Here is a 15,602-nt window from a genome sequence, read left to right on the forward strand (position 1 = left end):
GGTTCATGCGAGACGAGTAGGGGTGCGCCCCGGGTTCTGTTATGTTACCTCATGTTGGTGAGCGAGTCAATGGACATGGGCACTGTTTATACCCCCATTCCACTTGGACGGCGCTCTCGCCGCGCCCTCACGGCGACCAGAGCGCCGTGAGAGGCGCCGATTTCCTGGAAAACATGCTCAAGTGGAATCTCTACGGCGACCTCAGCGCGACCAAAATGTCAAATGTCAGCAACTTTTAATGAGCGACCAAAGATTTCACAGATCACTCAACGAATTCTAGAGATAAAGAACGAATTTTTTTTTCGTTTTGTGTGCTTTGTTGTCTTCTCAGTCATACCTTTACCTCTTGCATCATATTTGAATGATAAAATCAAGGGGAAAACAGATTCAATTTTGATCGCTGCACGGTCGCTTAGTGTGTGTCTTAAATTATATATTTGTTCAAATATGTTTTTTTGTCTGTCATGTAACCTGTTTGCTATAAATATATTTTATCATTGTACGTTATTATAGAAACGTAAATCACAGAATTGTGAAACACTTTTTGAACCACAGACAATAAAACTTGGAGGGAATTTAATTTGAATGGAAGCAAGTACTTGTAGTTATTCGTCAATTTGTAATACCACTAGGAAAATTTTGATTTGACCACAAAATTCCCAGAAATTCAAGATACACCGCTTCAAGAATGAAATTTGTTTGAACTACAGTTAAGACCATTCAATCATTCAATCCTCGTAGAGTACTCGCTGCGATCCTTGAGCGCTGCGGCCCTTTGATCCCTCGCTGCGGCCCTTTGATCCCATCGCCATACTCGGCGCGCTCACGGCGACTGTTTTGAACATGTTCAAAACCATCGCCGAGGTGACGGCGCGCATGGCGCGCATGGCGCTCTCACCGCGCTCCCAATGCGCTCTCGCCGCGCTCTCGGCGCTCTCACGGCGCTCTCGGCGCTCTCACGGCGATATGGCCAAATTGACGTCGCAGTGAGAGCGCGGCGAGAGCGCCGTCCTAGTGGAATGGGGGTCTAAGACAGCAAGTCCAGGGGGGAGGGGGGCTTGTTATGCCATGCAGTTTTGACTACCGACAGACGGTATGTATTCTCCGATCCTAGCTACATTGCCAAGGTCATATCAGACCTGTGTAGTTTGATATTAGCTTTGCCCTATTACAATAATTTAAAACGGACAACAGCAATACAGAACGTTTCAGGGGCACACATGAGTACGTTTTCTGTACATTCTGTGCATTTGTGTCCATGTCCATGAGATTCAAAGTGACGAAGCTGTACACAACAAGCTTGTGTCGCCTCCACAGCGTGTGTGGTGGAGCGTGTGATGCCTTACAGCAGGTGGGCTCCGCGTAATTACAGGTTTGAGGGTGGTTTACCTTCGGGCGCAAATTTTCTCGATATCCCATCCGTTTGTTGGCATTGAACGCGGTTCAAGCCTGGAGATCTTCTGCGGGTACAGAGAGAGGAAAAGCCTGCTCGGAGCTGGCCACCCACATGTTTACACTTGGGTGTCTACACCGAAGGATATACTTTATACATTTCTATCAACTCACACCGCATACTGTGCAATGCAGACGTCAGCGTTCTCACTAGTGTGATGCCATCATACAACTATCACGCTTCATGAATATGTTTTTAAAGCATTTTGCATTAGAAAGTGTGTTATGAACATTCATTGATTATTTTTGAAAATGTGAAATGATTTTTGATGTTTTATATAAATCTGTACTATTACATCATGTATTATTACATTATTTTGATTAAGGTAAGTTTGAAGGACTCAAATCACGACAAAGACTGCCGTTTGTGTGGACAGGTGCGTTTTGAAATCAAGGAAAGCTTCCATTTTTGTAGATCAAAACAATACACCACACTTATCCAAAATTATCTTGTCTTTTGAAACGTTAATGTGGTGGAAAATATCATCAGTATGTACAGTCTGCTACATGTCTCGATAATTATACTTATTGTTTGAATTTGATTGTTGCTGTCGTCTGATCGTCTGCTCAGTTGACAAATACGACAAAGAGAATCGTCTGCGAGGATTTAGCCCATTGTTAGGTATAATGTTTGTCGCGGTCGCGTTTTGTGCGTGGGTATAACTGCTTACAAATTGATGTGTAGTTATGTCGCGTCTTGACATGTATCCTACTCGACGTGACAGCATGAAAACGGTGGCAGATGTCCCACAAAATTGATAATGATACATTGAGTCATCATTTTGGTAAGGAAGGAATACGGAAAATATACCTTCACTCAGACGATCTACTTAATTTAGTATCTCAGATATTCCATCCAAGCAACTTTTCCTTTCCCCAACAATGAGTATTCATGTTTAATCGACAAAGAAGAGAAAATCAACTTTAACTTATAAATTTGACTTAAGTCCATGTTGAGTCATTCTAAAACAAGGGCAAATTTGAGGGTAAAACGTATAAGTGTAAAAGATCACACAACACAAACTTACACAAAACAACGCTTTCTGTCTCTGTTATCTTAGGATGGGAATGTTCCGGGTGTGTTAGTCTGAACGAGGCACTCTTGACACGCGGGTTTTCAGCAGTGAACTTTGAAGAGTCTAGACGTCACTTGAGATCGGTGTGGCTTTAGGCAGACGCCTCTGCAGATGACACAACAAATGGATTGGAAGAGCCTGTCAGTAACCTGATGAAATACTCGGGCATTTCTCCTGTCTAAAGCCGTAAATATCGGCGGAGACTCTCAACACCGGTTCAGAGCTGTAACCGTACACCCATAGAAGGTGGGGTAAAGCACTTAGCAACGTAAGGAAAGATTACTTATTTTGATAGACTGTGCGTTAGGAGAAAGTTGATTTGTATCGATCGACGGCTTGCGACAGGTTGGGATCAAGGAAAGTGGACAAGTTTGAAGAGAATGTAATAATCAGGGGATAACCGGAATAATCCAGTTATTACAAGAGGCGGGGAAGGATTGTCGTTTGGAAATCCCGCTACCCACTCGGGAACCGAGCGTGATAATGCGAGAAGTCAAATTACATTGAACATTACACCAGAAGCCAGGACATCGCGCCACAGATCAGAAATATGAAAATGACTGTAACGTAATCATCACAGCATACGTCGTCCAAATTTGATCCGTCTCTTTATTTCTGTTGCTATACACTCAGATGATCACATTGTGCATCTCCAGGTGTATATTTGTCCTCTTTGATACCATGCCAAAACGTCTTGCATTGCATCGCAATACGGGAATTGAAACAGGCTAAAATTTCTTTGGCCTCATTGTATTTTGTGTCCATTTCCATTCTTCTTTTTTGTGATTACACATGAAGGCATTCTATGTTCATCCAGCTTTGGATATTCATCTACGCACAGCCATATACCTACACAGTAGTCTTTAATCCAGTTCAATATGTGCGAATATGAATAATGAAAAAAGCTAATTCTTTCCTAGCATAAGTAAGCCATGATAAAACCTCCCCATCATACACACGTCCTCCCTTGTGTCTTCAAATGACACAAAACTGCGTTGGGACACAGAGTCGATTATGCCCTCTTGTCATGAGGGGTAATTCTTGTAGATTGAGATATAATACACTGTGATTTCCCTCTACAGGTAGAATGAATTATGTATGGACTGTTACCCAGACAGTGGGAGAGTTTTAAGAGCGGTGTATTAGAGGGTATAACTACGCTAATGCTGTCGGAGATAGCCCGGGTGAGACAGCTTTTCCCAGAAGTATCGAACGTGCCCTTCTTTGTGAAGAAGGTCATATGTGTGTTAGATGAAGATAAAAACAACAATAAACCAACACCATATCCTAATCAAAGAAGACTGCATTCCCCGTGTTGTAATCACACACACATACGAGCCAAAATATTGATGAAACCAGATTTGATCTTACATCAAAATTGTATTCGTGATGTTTGATAAGAACTAACATTCAGGATAATTTCATACATTTTCTCATTCTTTTGCGGCTCGATGGCAGGATCCGGACAACCAACAACTTAATGTTTGTGTTTGTTCTATCGTTGTAACTACAATAGGAAATCGTAATATTTCTTTTTATAAGTAGAGAATGTATGTGATGTTATGAACCTTTGTGTCATGTCTATTTGTTCACATCAAAAAGCGTGGTGTTCAAACAAGAGAAACATTTGCGAAGACGGTGTTCAACATTCTCGTCCTGCAACCTTTGTTGTGCCGGGGTCCGAATCTCACCGCTGCCACCAATGTCACAATGGAGAACACCGCACAGTGAAGAGGACTGAGAGTCAAGAGGACCCCTTTATTGCCTTTGATAAACTTAACATGCATTCTCATAGTTACCTCATCTCATTACATGTTCCTTATATGCGGCTCCTCTCTTCTGGTCGCGGCCTCGCCAGTGGACACGCACCACCAGGTGTACTGTTGTAGGTACGGTTACACGAGTGTATTTTGAACTTCTGTTCGACACGCACATGTGCACCCAACGATCCTCCCTGTGAATAGGTGAGACCCTCCTTGCATAACTCTAATTTTGTTGTACATTTTTGTGCATAAAGAGCCCGGTGAAAGGGAGACATCCCAACCCTACCCGTTCCTTTCATCCCCGGCCACCCTTATTATAACCCTGGCTTGCCGTGAGGGCTCATAAGTTTGTTGACAGCAACATTAAACGTAACCGCCCCTGTTTACCGCGGACCTACCGGTCGACTTGTCTTTGTGCCTCCACAGATATAGTTTCTTTCTCCTCACTCTTGTCCAAACACAAACACATGGAGAAGCTTTATACCAACGGGAGCTACATACACGCTGTGAAAGCAACCGAACAAAGCATCCTGCCTTTGAAGTGGACTAAAACTCGTCTTGTCTTTCCTAAACCCTTAAATCTACCCAATAGTAAAGTTTATATAAACACATGAAACTTGTTCGGTCGTAACTTTAACTATGTTAAGTTCGCCGCGGAAATTCTAGACGGCCGCTTTTAAAGAGATGGGGGTTAGCGAGATATTCATACCTGTGACTTAGAACAACATCTAGATAATAGGGAAACCCGAGACTGGTAATGCAAGCTTTTTGGTCACAAAAGATCCGAGGGTAAAGGATATACGCCACAACACCGGGGCTCTTCACGCCGACTGGCTTTGAATGGGAGCCGCTGGTTGAAAGAAACTTTAGCGTGTGAACGTTTCTACCTGCAGGAAAACAAAAATAAGACACAAAGATCCGTGAAAGCGCCCCAAAACTAAACATTCACGCCGGGAGGCCTGAACTAGATTTTATCAGCTAGCCAGGGTTTAAAAAAGATAACCATGGAGTCCCAACAAAACGAGATTACGGAAACGAGATTTTAAAAGGAGGGAAAACAGAAATTTCATATCAACGAGATTACGGATTCTTGTTGTGATAAAATTATTGCCCGTGTTTTTTAGAGCTGACCTGATTAGTGATGTGGCGAATCTCATTGGCGGATACACCGATAGCCGTTGACGTGATGACAGAGGAAAGAGTCTGGGGACACGTTTTCATAATCTTAACTCTAGCTGAGGCTACATCAGACGGTATGAGAGAGTTATTTACTGACTCGGTTACTCCTCTGTCGAACTAAAATGAGGAAGACGTATTGCTTAAAAAGAAGCAACCATAATTTCAAAGACTATGCTTCAAAGCAAAATGAATACACTCTCCTACGCACACGCGCACGGCAAGCTTCAAGTATAGAAATAAATGCTTCTGCAAATATCTGTCATATCTACAACTGAACTGTAGATATGATGTGATCTGTTAAAAACTGTGTTTTAAAACATGCAGATAACACTAAGTCGTTTGTGATTACTGATTTTAATTGCTCTAGCCAACCGTTGTTACCTTGATCCTATTTCGGGTAACACACTTCCGCTCAATTACACAAAAAGCTAATGTGAATTTGATTGGATTTACATGTATCAAAAAGGTGGATATTTACTAGACAATAACAGGAACGTATTGAGAATTACGGAGAGACAATTTGAATCGATTCGAAAAAAACAACGTTTTCATGAAAAATGTGTTGATTTCCTGGTCAGGTGTTCTTTGCAATCGGGTCAGTTACCCTGAGGAAGACCAGAGATGAATATTCGGTGAGTCAATTTTGATGTCTTGTCAACAAAAGTTGAGTACATGTTATGTACCAATTGCAACACATATAAATTTCAATGCTAGTTCAAGGTGTGATACCTTTGAGAGAAAGCGAAAAAGTACTCAAAGATGACTTCATCACACCTTAGTATCATCAACACCACGCTCAAGTATATATTGTTTGTATGTCGCAGTTTGAGCATTATTTTCTACCAAGGATCCTACCATTGTTGTTCGCCATCAGGACAACCATACGTTAGAAACGGCAACTGCCTTTTAAATGAGTAAGTACCAATTGTTTTGATGATTGCCTAACTGTTTAAATAACGAACATTTTCAATTCAATAAATCATGTGTATTCATGTTTATACACATAACGGTAAATTCAAACTTTGAACCATGTTGTTGTTACGGAAAACTGTCAAAGTTCTACACCGTTTGTCTGCCAGGGCTATTTTCTGAGTATTGATGGGGAACAAATAAACCAGGAATCAATCAATCAAATCATGTTCATGTAGGAACCAGAGGGACCTGCTCGCCTCACGTGTCAAGGACACCACAATCAGGTACTACTGCGCATGTCTGCGCGGTAAATAAAGTCCGGTAGTACCAAAGAGGTTTAAAATCAAACAAACGCCACGATTTGAAAATTGAAACAGAGTAATAAGTTGGATTTTTCAATATATGTACACAAAAATGTACTAGTTAGATTTTTTTTTTTTTTTTAAATTTCTAACAGTCTTGCTCCAAAAAAATATTGTGGCACGATGTTACGTTAAGTTGATTAAAAACATGTGTGATGAATGAACAGATGGACACTTGTCAAAAAAATTAAAAATAAATATTGTTATGTCCGTTTGTTATTTTAAAAAATCATATCAATACTAAAGCTTTTAATACTTAAAGATTATGTTAGCTTTGATAGAAAGCTGCGATTAAGCTCACACATGTTATAGTTGTGTGGCATGAATCATCTATTCAATGGAAACATGCATATCAAGAGTTTGTGTTGTTATTCAAGTCTTCATCCGAGTGTTTTGTTGTCAGTAAATAAACGATGACACAATGAGATACTACACAGTGCCTGTGTGTAATTAATGAAGGATCACACAGACACGGAAGACGAACGTGACTTTTGACATGTTACTGTATGATGTATGATGGCAAGGGACGAAGCACATTTGTGCTGATAAATCACATAGGCCGAAGGGGAGGGGGGAGGTGGGGTGCGACCAACAAAATACTGTGTATCAACAATTACGGCAAACGAATATGATACCAACGTCGTACGATTTTTGTTGCCGAGGAGTTTCAAGTAGTCCGTGACAGGGCCGCCGACAACAATCTCCAACAACCTTTTCTGTAAACAAGACAGATGAATTTTGTAGGACACCATGATGCCACACTATCTCAAGAATCGTACGATGACCATACACCGAACGTGATCAGGCTCATACCTGGCGATGATTGATGCTGTTTTTACCTGAACCTGACAGAGTTTGTTGACTTGTGCTTGAAAATATATCTTCCTTTGTTTCAACTGACACAGGAAGCCAGCCTGCCAACCTAGGAACCTCCCGCAAATTACAAATCGAGGAAACCACTTCGTTAAAAAATGCGAACGCATGTGTCGTGTGACAGATCCGTCCTTGATCGTGCTGAGACGATACACAAACAACGAGTTTTCAAAACAACGGTATCGTATAGAGAGATCTTCCCATTTGTCCACCGTGCGATCTGAATTTCCGGAAACAAAACTTGGTGGCAATATTTACCGTTCGTGCTTCGGACTAAGATACTATAGTATAACTATACTGGGCTTGCATTTTTTTGTTAAAGCTTGACATGTAAACCTAGGCAGCAAAATACCAGGGCACCGTAAAATAGACGACACAACGCGCACACACGTAGTTATATGTTCAAGTCCTATAAAGAGTACAAACTGTGAAAAATCGAGATACTGAATGAACGATTGCATTCATCCACATAAAATAAGATTACTGCAATGAACCAAAGGACCTGCAACTTATCAACAACATTTCGAAGATGTGAGAGGATTTTGAAATCATCTGTTTTTTTATCAATTTGAAAATGAGAAAAATCTTAGCAAATTTGACTCTGTGACCATACTTTTTACCGAAAAGATTATCCACTCTTTTTTCTTTACCAGCGTGTCATCTTCCAGTTGTATAGACTAAAACTTTCGTATAGTCAAATCAATTCAAAGTTAGGGTTAATGTCCATACAATGCTAATGCAAACAGATACATGTATGACCACAACTAGATTTTAAACCTTTCTTACTTTTCTTTTTAGTCCTAATACATCATTTTTCGGGCCATCTTCGGAACAATTTGTCATCATACACGAAGTTAATGCATGTAATTTCTTTACATGAAGGCAACAGAATATTGACTATAAAGATGGAGCCAATTGAAACCATATATCTACTGAAGCAGAAACGAAATTAACCCTTCACGTCAAAACCAAACACCTATGGGGCAAGTTTTTAAAGTGAAGAAATCGGCAATGTATATTCTCTCTCTCATGGCTGCAAAGTTGTAGAAGTTAGTCAAATGAGGAGAATAATTTAGGGTTAGCGCAGTTAGGGTAAATGTTACCCTTTCCGCTGACTGTCTTTGCAGAATGCTACTATCCATAACCCCGTAGGAATGACTGATGGAGGTAGCCTCCATAGCAGGCTCTACCGGGCCTTTTTGGGGGGCTTATAATACACTTAAAAAGTGTATTATAAGACCCCCCCCCCCCCAGAATAGCCCGGTAAAGCCTGTAATGGAGGCTATCGTGGAGGCTACAGTAATAAATTGTTATACAGTGTGGAGAAAGTTTAACGTTTGACAGGGTAAGGTGTTGCAAAGTTATGCACTGTCGTTAGCTGGTAGTACTATACCTTATCACCACGGCCATGCTGATTTCCACTTGACTTTGACCTAAATCGACGAATGAAAAACTTCGTTGGCTCTTAGGAAAGACAACAAAACAATGTTACACGCAGCGCCATTGGTCAAAGGTTAGCTTGTAATGAAACACACGAGACAGTGATAAGACTGATTTTCCGTCCTTATAAACAAATTAAACGTGCAGGGCTTTCACTTCTGACACGCCGTATTACATACAAGTGCGTACATCCTGTTTTCCCCATCACGTCTCGACACGGGGTCGCCCCGAGAACTCGATGTATTTAACAGCGGTTTATTTGACTTTCCTCCCGGCACGACAATGCCCTGACGCCCAAGAAATCTTCCCTTGACGTCTGGTTTAAACTTTCAACTGCGTTTTTTTCCAAGATTGATTTTCAACATGTTTTACACCAGAACTAATGCTAAGTATGTGCAAACACGTTTCACGGCCAGGGGTCGGGGTTTCTTACGTTTTCAAAGCCAATGCTATAGCGCTAGTTCTGTTTTCCCACATGGGCCGATTTACCACACGAAATATGCAGTCAAAGGTTATAGCATTCTTTGAAATATTGCTATTCTTATTATTCATAAGTCTATGTTTATCAAGCCAATGCTTTATGTCATTGACTCCTCAAAAACGCCTAGCCCTCGTACAACGATAACAGAAATAAATGGCGTGTAAGGCCTTTGTAACTTTTAATAACTTCATTGCACAACAATTGTATAAGATACTAAAATGGAAACTTCCATAACAGCTGACTTAACTACTCAACAGGACCCCCATTCCATTCGACTGCAATCGCGCTGCGACCTCGCTGCGAGCAAAATTGGAATTTTGAAACAATTTGATTTCAAAATTACAGAATCATGCACAATGTAAAGGTATCACTGAAAAGACAACAAAACACACAAAGCGTAAAAAAGTTTTTTTTTTATCTATGAAATTCTTTGAGCGGTCAAATTTTAGGTCGCAGCGCGATCGCAGCGGGGTCACTGCAATGGTGCAATGGGTGTGTTACAGACTTTTTGTAGTATGGGGGGAGACTACTATATGTGTACCTGTACAGACTTCAGTGGAATTTCAAAACACTTAGACAGTTTCTTATGTACTGCCCTATATCTAAAATGCATGGATCATCCCGTTCAGAGCATATAGGAATAGAATTGGCCGGGTTTTTATAGCCATTATTAAAAGGGGAAATTCTGGTATAGAAGGTGAAATGCATTACGTAACTGTTATATCATCGCATCTGTGACATATATAACAACAGCCATAGAGGTCGTTATGACATTTTTATTATATTTGAGTAGCAACAGCAATGCAAGTGCATATATACACCCAGGCAACTCAGCTGATTTCTGATACCATATATTCATAATAGCACAATGAACTAACCGTTGAATGCATACATGGATATGAACAAATCATATAAAACAGAAATACAAGAGTAACAATGCTACACAGGTGGGTTTTGTAACTTTTGTTGGAGGTCAGCGGTAAAGGTACACAACAAGAGAGCGAGTTTATGCCCCAAGTTGCCACAAAGATATCGAGATAATGAATCACAGTAAAGTTTTATTGGGAGTATTCTGTATTAAGTTCACTTTTCTCATTGAATCTTTTATTATTTGCATCGTTAAAGTCTATCTCTTATAGCTTATATTGTCTTAATGATAAACACTAAGCACGGTGCCGCTGGGAAGGAAAACTGATTTCGTTAGCAAAATTTGTAACGAGTTAATCAAATCAGTTATCGTCCATGACAAACGATAGTTTTTGTCATCGTTTGTTGTTTTTGTCTGTCGTTCTTGACCGAACTATAAAATATTTATTGAAACTTTGGATGTTTCTTTTCTTTATTCCTTTAGTTCGTTTTCCTTTTGGTCAGGAAAACCATGTTGGCAGGACAAGAAAGAGGGAGAGAAAGAAAGAAGCTTAGAGAAAGAAGTAGGGCGATCATGAGAGAGATCATCTAAAGCCCCCCTCACACTTCTGCGTATATGCAAGTCCGCATGAGTTGCGTATTAAAAATTTGGGGGGTTAAGGTGAAGTTTGCGGCCGAAAAAGTCACTGCTTTGGTTCAATAACCAGGCTGCATAACGGTGCGTTAAGGAACTCCGGTAGAAGCAACTTCTTCCCCGCAACCTTTACTTAAAGCAAAAAAATGTTGACACTTGAATATACGCAGAAGTGTGAGGGGGGGGGGGCTTAGAGAGAAGTCGAACATACGCCATCGTCAGAATTGTTGATATTTTTATGATTGAAATAAGGAGACACAAGAAGTCAAGGAGCCCACCATGTGTTAGAATTCGTGTGACCTATGGTGAAAGTTGTCAGCTGTAGTGAGTGATATAGAAGACCCTGGGGGACGTAACATAAACAACATTTCATAGTCGGTTTCAACGATCCCTCGTTTTTATAGCTATTGGTTCTGTTATTTGAGCGAAGGGGAAGCACCTGAACAACTAAATCGTTTCATTAAACTTTGAAACTCGAGCAAAAGTTCGGAGAGATTGCATCTACGGTCGCAACAAAGAAGGCCACAAAATGTTGCGTACTAAAAAGTCAAATAAACCCAAGGCAGTTTATAGCAAGTTTCACTACGTTTTAACTTGAAATCTGTCAGTCGTTAAGAGTTGCCCTTGTTGTCTGGGGACTTTCTTCTGGGAAGTGGGCTTGTTTTTAGCACCTGTGCCGATATTTTACGTTTTCCCCGAACGTGTGTATTTTTGATTGGGGCGAAGCCAGATCTGTCCGTGTACATTAAGAAAGAAACGCCCCGCCTACTGCGGGTCTTAATTTCCGATTGCCCTTGCCTTTTGTGCGCCTGAGAAAGTTACACCGGTACATGCGAGGGTTTGACTGGCAAGGTCATGGTGAACATGATCTTGGAAACAAGGTAAAACCTTTCCCGTCGCCATCTTCTGTCACCCTGCGCCCGACCCCGGGCGACATTTGTAGTTCAGGCTTCAGCTGAAGTGTCTGGCTGTGTTATTGGGCCTATAACATTTCTCTCCTGTCATTGACCTCGGCAGTGTGCGCGACAAAACACACACACAAAGACATTACTGTTCTTAATTAGCTGATGGCGGTAGGGGTGGATGTATGTAGTCAGAATGTCATGGTGAACCGAGAAGTCGCGGCCCGGCCAGCCCAGGGCACGCTCCCCACATTTCGGACGATACTTGATCAATCGTGAACTCCTCCTCCATCATTTTCCCGCCAGCCAAATTGGCCTAGAAAGAAGGAAGAAACCGTAGAAATGCGGGGTCCCAGAAGTGCGCGGCTCAGTATCGCTCCTTCTGGAGGAGAAATAAATAAGGCGTATGATTGCCAGCCCGCCTCCTTCACAAACCTTCCAAACGCCTGGGACAACTGTGCGGACAATAGCCACTTAGTATTCATGGGTGTTAAAGTAGCAGTCTTGTTGATACCGGGGTAAAAACGAGAAAGATTGATGAGTCTAGCCTCCGGCTGGGGAATTCCAAGCAACTTCGGAAGACTTCGGTACGACGTCGGTAATAGTCGCGGGGACCCTCCATCGCCTTCTGAGCCAGTCGGAACTTCTCGGAAGCCGTCGGCAGCTCGCGGGAAAGGTCTGTCAGGGGCGCCAAGGAAAGCAAGAGATATCACACATGTCAGGCCAAGCACGGCAGGAAGGGGATAGAGTATCAGTTGATTGTGGCGGGGTCAGCACGTGGGGGATTATCTGTCATCGGAACGCAACAGCTGAGTACATATTTCCCGCGGCTGTCGCCGGGCCCCATACTCACCATATTCACTGCGGAATTGGGCTTGTTGTTTCCATCAGCTCCTGATGAATACCATACAGTGCGCGGCGGAGTCCGTGGCATGCACAACCAAAAGGTAGCCCCCGGATCGGCTTGCAGACCTGCTAATTGACTGTCTGTCCGTGCCCTTCCATCGTTCGTGTTTATTATCCATCAGATCACGGTGATAAGATCGTATGACCGCCAGGAATAAATACCGTCATTGATGGAAGCCACAAATACTTGAAACATTTGTTTCTTGGCTTCACTCTAGATCTCAGTGAGGAGGGTAACAGTTATGAGGCTGAGTAGATAAAGATCTTAAAGACTTTGGTGCATGATAGAAGAAGAAAAGGTGGTCATGGGAAGAGTACACGGGTCGGGACGTTCTCAGGGAAGCGTGGAGAAGACATGGCAGTGTTCGGTGTGGTTCTCGAAACGGCGTATCATCAAAAGACTGGAGATGCGTGTTCTCCACCGCAGTAGATGGAATAGATGAAAAGGTATGATGAAAGAAGGGATAAAAAGAAGACCACACAGTGTTCAATAAAAAGTCAAGTGAATCCAAGGCACAAACATTAACAATTGAATATCGCTTCTTATAATGTAGCTCTCATTAACATTGTTTCCTTTTTTCACAATATCAATATAACGTACTACAATTATGAAATTTGCAAAGTAGTTATTTGTTGAACTTTGAATCGAATTTTGAAATCTTGCATTTTGGGTGAAATTTCACCGTGAAATATCGAAAAGTTCATCTCTAGAACTACCTCTATCATTGCTTGCATGTTTGTAGTCTGACTAAAAAAGTTTTTGTTTGAAGAGTTTCAAGAAAATGCATCTTAAAACCACTATCGGCCCATACCGTGTGGTACTGAAGGCTTATCAATAAAGTTATGTGAAGATTTGTAAAGCATCATCTTATATCTCGTGAAGCCGTTTTGGAAAATCAGCAAATGTTATTTTTCGTACTGAACACCTTGAACAAATTTGAACACCTGCGGTCTGAAATTATTTTTAGCAGTCTGTAGAGCAAGGAAATGAAAACGACATCACAGAATAGATTTCACAGTAATGTTTAAACAGTGCTCTACGTTTATCGGTAAGATATAGACCAAGATTTCTTCAACTTTTCAAGCTGTGTCTTGTCGTCTGGCCATACATAACATACTGTCAATGCAGAAATATTCGCGGTGGATTTATGTTCGCGGTTTTCGCGGCGACGTTTTACCGCGAACTTAAAACCACCTCGAACACTCCATTTTCTCCACGCGAACTTAAATGCATTTACAGTATTCTGTATACTGAGAGGCATTTACTTTCGCGGTGGATTTATTTCGCGTTAGGACCCAAAAATGGTGTTTCGTGGTGTTTGAAATTCGCGGTTGAAACAACCAGGTAGTACAGTAGACTTCATATCCGCGGTATTATGATTCTGCGGTACGGTACGCCACCTGGTGTACTACTATGCACTAGACATGTTAGGGACCACCATGAAAACCGCCGAAATAAAAACCGCTGCGAAAATTGCACGATTTACAGTATCTGATGTGTTATTAAACTGTGATTTGATATTTTCTACTTTCAATTTTTCGCCTTATGTACGATAGCTGATTGAATAAACATTGGAACTATTTTTTTCTCTGTAAAAACATCTGGAAGTGTCTGACTACCTTCAGATGGACATGTGACAACGAGAAGTGATGGACAAGAGTCGTCAGGAAATGATTTACGGTTTGAAGACGTCTGGGCGGGATCGGTAAGGATACCCCAGGCTGGGAGGGTCCTTCTGTCCGGCCACGCAGCGGCTAGCGCCATGATTGATGACCTGTGGTCAAAATGTCGGTCACCAAACTTGTAATAGGACGTTACACTAGATCTTTCCTGAAAGGTGGGCACCTTGTAAGTGTACTTGTATGGCCACATATACTATATCACCCCCTCTAGTTGCACAGATAACTTACAGTGGTCTTAAGGACAGAAATACAGCCATACCACCCAATGACTGTGACGAGGTTCGCCATATTGGAAATGTAGACAGCACACAACAGGAAACATATCTGCCTAACTAGTTGATCAGAAGCCCGGTAGAGTGGGGAATGGACTGGGAGGAGTCGTTTCACGTGGAGTGGATTCAAGTTGTCAAAATTGTTATGACGGAGGGAGTGTACACAGAGATTAACGTGCGGCGGAGTGAAGTCGTAATCGCCAGCAGCCGTTTCAATGGTATCACTGTGGCGGGTGAGGGGGCGGCACAAAACGTGAGATAGCTGTGTACCTCGACTCAAGTTGAAGCCAGCTACAGCCGCATATAACTGTATTGTAACCCTACGATAAACAAACGGATACTTTGACTTGTGAACACGAATACTGAAAAATAATTCTTGTTTATACTCCAGTTTTTCCTCCTAGTCAAAAACAGACCACAACGACTAAAGTAGGGAATTCCGGACATTTACAGGCTATAAGTCCATTCCATAGGGCCATACAAAAACGTAGAACTGTGAAAGAAAAGCGAACGATCGAATGAAAAATCTTGACGGACATGCAGCCACTATTGCGTAGGTTGAGCTTCTGTTTGGTGGGTGGTTTCGGTTATCCCAGAGCTCGGGAAGGCACAAATTTAGGATAGGTATTGTTGAAGGAGGTCTTCCATACTATGTAGTCATGATGTAGGCATATAGGTCTCTGTGACACGTTTTTTGGCGTTGCGTTGCAAAAGCGACGCCTAGCATTCCAAATGTAAGATGCATAGGTGTATCCATTTTAGCAGCAGTCCCTCCCCGCATGTAGCTACTGCTGAATACA

The 15,602-nt window shown here is 41.8% G+C and overlaps 1 long non-coding RNA gene across 1 annotated transcript; it reads left to right on the forward strand.

The window, feature by feature from the left end:
• The first annotated feature begins 1,030 nt into the window (after positions 1-1,030).
• On the forward strand, positions 1,031-3,281 carry LOC136432282 (uncharacterized). The gene is made up of 2 exons (XR_010755494.1): positions 1,031-1,093; positions 2,514-3,281. It is a non-coding gene; the product is annotated as an uncharacterized lncRNA (long non-coding RNA).
• The last annotated feature ends 12,321 nt before the right edge of the window (positions 3,282-15,602 follow it).

Source organism: Branchiostoma lanceolatum, chromosome 4, assembly GCF_035083965.1.
Source record: "Branchiostoma lanceolatum isolate klBraLanc5 chromosome 4, klBraLanc5.hap2, whole genome shotgun sequence".
Lineage (NCBI taxonomy): Eukaryota > Metazoa > Chordata > Leptocardii > Amphioxiformes > Branchiostomatidae > Branchiostoma > Branchiostoma lanceolatum.